This window comes from Poecilia reticulata, chromosome 3 (assembly GCF_904066995.2).
Source record: "Poecilia reticulata chromosome 3, P_reticulata-male-v2, whole genome shotgun sequence".
In the NCBI taxonomy this organism is placed as follows: Eukaryota; Metazoa; Chordata; class Actinopteri; order Cyprinodontiformes; family Poeciliidae; genus Poecilia; species Poecilia reticulata.
Window position 1 is genome coordinate 28783161 of NC_088832.1, and position 4960 is coordinate 28788120.

The following is a 4960-nucleotide window of genomic DNA, read 5'->3' on the forward strand; positions in this document are numbered from 1 at the left end:
TTGAGCTTTGTGTTTTTATTCAATATTCTGAGAAAAACTTGAGCAGCATTTAGAAGTATCTATCTACCTCTCGACAGACAATGGTTCTGGCCTGACCCTAACCCTGAATATGCTTTAATCTGAACCAGATAAATTATGTTATCCCAATGTAACAAGCTAATTATTCCATGAAAAGAAGAAAACTAACAAAAAGGCAACAACAAATCTTGGCTTCTGTAGCAGGAAATAGATTTTTTTCACTGGATGTAAGCAGTGAAAAGTCACTGCTAAATGGTTGGAGCTAGAAATTGTCAAATTTTTTAACGCGTAAGTGCAGAAAAGCAAGTTACTAAATAACAGTCAGAACAGCTGGAAGCTATTACACTCACTTTTTCACAGACATTCTTTAAAACAACTTTCTCAGACATGAGTTATCTTCTTTATCACAGAATTTCCCTGCTCACAAATATTGTGAGCAGGGAGTTGGGTGGAACCTAAACACTTGATGCAAAAACACTTTGAGTAAAACAGGTGTTCCAATTCACAGCAAACCTCCTCCTTTTTCCCCCTTCCCCCTTTTTTCTCTAAGTATTCGATGTGTTTCCCAATCTTGGTTCCAAGTATTCACTGCCTGAATGCATTACACCTGCATGATCCATGCCTGACTTCAATCTATGACTCATTAAAAGGTTTCTGTTGAGTTTTGATGGCACACCTGATTGAAATGAGACTCATTCATTCATCAGGTGTGTTGAACTTGCAGAGGCAGAAGTCCTGAGGAGCAGTGGCGGAGCTAGACTTTTAAAGTTGGGGGGGCCGGGGGGCAAATTTTAAATGTGTGTGTGCATATATATATATATAATTTAAAAAAATAACCAAACTGAATATTTGATTATTTTTTAAGCCCCTCTGTCATTTGACATGTTATAATTAACACCTTTGACTGGCGCACATTGAGACATGATAGACTTTATGCAAAGAGTTCATCACAGAGGAAACTAAAATCAATCAAATAAAAGATCCTTTCTGAATATCATCTCATGGACACTGAACTAAATGCGTCTTTCTGACCGGGAGCTGACAGCGTGTTGAAGAGTTATGGACACCTTGGTTAGGAAGCTCTGTTTGGACAGGTAACAATAGTTCGGGTCGGACCAGAACTATTTGCCTGATGGTGGTTCGGGCTTCTGATGAGTTTACATTTAATGAGTTTGGAGCACACAGAGAAAACCTAAATAGAATGTTAGGATCTACTTATTATAGTTTAAGTAGAGGAATAACAGCTGACTGTTGAGAGAGGAAAGAAATTAAAGTGCAGATCCGTTAGACAGAAACAAGCGCAGAGCGCTGGGCAATAAATGCGCATAAATGCTCCAATTAATCACACATGAGATGACAAACGCCAAATATACAATATATAGTTACACTGCTTAGTTAATGGTGTTTTAAAAACAAAACCAGTAAAAACTTAACTGAGTTAATATGTCAGATTACCTCCTCAGCCTCATTTTGATAAGAACAGTGAGCAGTTCGCTGGTTTCTGTCCAGACTGTGATCAAGCGCAGCTGACCACTTGGGGCGCAGACAGTTTCAACTTTACGCACAGAGAACATCGTGGAGCTCATTATTAATCAAACTAAGAACAATATCAGTCAGAGGATCATCTCTGATCTAGACGCTTTAACGGACCAGAGGCTTTGAAGCGCCTAGCGCAGCTGATCCGCTTCTGCTGGGTTTTTCTCCCGCAGAGGGAAGTGATGCGGGATCAGGAAACGATCAGAGTTCTGTCGTCTTCTAATCACGTCATTTCGTGAAATGTTACCTGATTTTAAAAACGTTCTCACAGAGAACGTTTTTAAAATAAATGTTAAAAAAAATAAATGTTAATAAATGTTTCGTTTGATGACTACAAATTGGAAATAAAATGATTTTTTTCTTTGACGGACAACAAAAAAACTCTAGCGCCACCTCTGCTCCAAACTAGGAACATTGTCGGCCCCTCTTCGGTTTTTTCTCTTTTTTGCGGAGGATCAATAAATAACTTATTGGTGTTTTACAACCACCAGGTATGAAGTGCTTTAGCCTTTGAGTTGCACCACAGCGCAGCACAACTGAAACATCCAGGAGAAGAATATCAGCTTGTTGTTATGAGTATAAAGGAGGCTGGTATCGCGCCTGATAAAAATCAATTTATTTATGTCATCACATGGACTTATATAAAGTTTTATACATTTTCTTTTCATATATTTATTATTGTTTTTCTTCTTTAGATAGATTGACTTAGAATGATTCCAAATAATGTACAGGAATAATCTGGTGCCGTTACATGTCAATCATCAGGGGGGCCACTGGGGGGGCCAATCAGATGACAGGGGGGGCACTGGCCCCCCTGGCCCTCCCTCTGGCTACGCCACTGCTGAGGAGCAGCATTGGAACAGCCTTCAGTGATATGAGGTAGTTAATTCAAAAACAGAAATAAATAAATATTGCAATCTTGTTGCATGTGCATCCAATTTTATGCCTACTAAGCATAGAGAAAGTTGTTTCCTATATTCCAAGTGACAGGACAGACATGACCAAATCTAAACTTTTTACCTGCTTTTAAAACAGCACCTGGAGCAACTTATCAAAATGAACACACCGCTGCCACAAAACACATGGTGGTGGCATCTTCAAGGTTGTGAGGAAGGTTTTCTTAAGCAGGACAGAGAAGGTAGTCAGAGATGATGGTAAGAAGAATGGAGGTAAATAGAGGGCAATCCTGGCAAAAAACTAGTTAGGGGCTGTAATACACTTGGGGTTTCCTTCCAGCAGAAAAACAACAGGAGAAATGCAGCCAGAGTTATTTACATGCTGCTATTTTGCAAATTGCTCCTGAATCATTGGCCAAATTATTCCCAGGAAATGTTTATGTACTTTTATTATCCATGTTTTACCAAGGCAAAATTGGACAGGAGTCAACCCAACACATGATGGTTTAGAACACATCAGGCATGACACAGGACTCACTGTAGCATTTAACTTTACGTCTTTGAACAATGCTCTGTCCAGATGGGCCAAACTGTCTGGATGTAGCATTATGTGATGCACAACATGTGACATTTTTACCTTTTCGTTATCTCCTCAGGACACCAGACTGACATTTCAAATGCCATTTTGGAGAGAATATTTTGTTACAGTGAGGCAAGCAGCTGAGGCCTTGAGTTGATAAAGATCACATAATAAAGAACAGTTAGTCGCTGCAATACCAAAGGAGAAGACTGTGTGCATCGCTTTTCCTTCCTAATTGAGAAATCTTAATAGTTGCATCCTTTCACATGATTATTAAGCAGTTCTGATTATAAATACTAATTACGTCACATTTTTAAATAAGCTGTCCTTGAATGATTATAATTCCATGCTTGGAACAAGTTTGACTATTGCTATGGTTACAACTGTATTTTCCATGTTTTTTGTTCTAAAGCAGTGTTTCTCAACCTTTTTCAGGCCAGCGCTCCCCTAGCCTTTATCCAGGTCCCTCACCGCCCCCCACCAAAGAATTGGTAGGCTCCTTTGCACTGACAATTTATGTTTCCGTATCCACCTGAATAATGTGTAGTTGCGCTCCTGCCCATGGCACTTCAATAATATTATTTTACCTTTTATCTGGAAATAGTGTCTGTTTATTCTTGCCATACAGTCCTCTGTATTAATTATTGCTCGAAAGGTCTTGCCATACCAGTTTATTCCTCTGTATTTACTTTAGTTTCTTAGTTTATTCTTGCATTTTGTTCTTCATTCATTTCCATTTAGTTTCCTTTGATTAGTTTTATCCTCGCTTGGTTTATTGCTATGTCCACTTTAGTTTCTTTGCTGTTGCTAGATTTATTTTATCGTTTATTGACCATCAGTAATTTTCACTCATCACCTGCTGCGCCTCCTAATCGTCATGTGTTTCACATCATGTGTTGATTTTTTTCACTGTTCAGCGTCGGATTCTGTGTTTTATGCCATAATTCACATCTAGTTCGTCGCTCTGTTTTGCCCGCTTCTCATGTTTCAGAGTTTGCAATGTGCGCGTCTTTTTTTTTTTTTTTTTTAACTCCCTAAGATGCAGGGCGGTCGGGAACCGTATCGATGGTGAAAAGGCAGACTGACATAAACCTTTTAAAACAACGGAAACAATTTCGGTATTCTGATTATTGAAATTTAAAAGTGCTGTGTTGTTCTATCACCCCCGTTTCATGTCGGACCACTTACAGCACCGTGTTAACGCTATAAAATGAACGCTCTCTATCGAGGTATCACCCATGGAGGGATTTCTTTATTTAAATGGGTTCATTTTTCAGAGGGATACACAGTGAGGGTATCGTGATTTTAGTAATTACATGTTTATAACAGCGATTTTCTGTTGTCCTTCCATGGAAGCGGGCAGCTTTCAAACGGAAATAAAACACTTTTTAATATAAATTTCTGCTTTGACATGATCACAGAACTGTCAAAACATATGTAGCCTATAATACCAGACAAAGTGAATCACAGCAGCGTCATCAGCCGGTGTAACGCTGAACTGACGCGGAGCGGAGCAGCGCCATGAAGCTACAAACACTAAATAGAAGAAGAGCTGCCATCGATACCGTTGCAGCCAAGCATGATTTAATGTTACATAATAGTTTTTCCAAGTTGCTCAAAGTCTAAACTGGTATTGTTGTGGATTTAAGGTGTAAAGTTTACCTTCGACCAAACGCACCCCAAAGGCATCCCAGCGACCCCCTTTTGTAAAAATGTCCGCCAGCGCCCCCTGCCGTCCTCTGAACGCCCCCTGGGGGGCGGTACCGCCCACTTTGAGAACCGCTATTCTAAAGTCTTGTGATTAGGATTATCATTCTTACAGGGTTTTCTTGGGCTTTTGTGTGGAAAAAAGATAAGGTTTAGCTGAGGGTTGCAACCTTTCCTCTGCCAACTTCATCCTGAATGTACCTTGATCCTACGCATAATATTC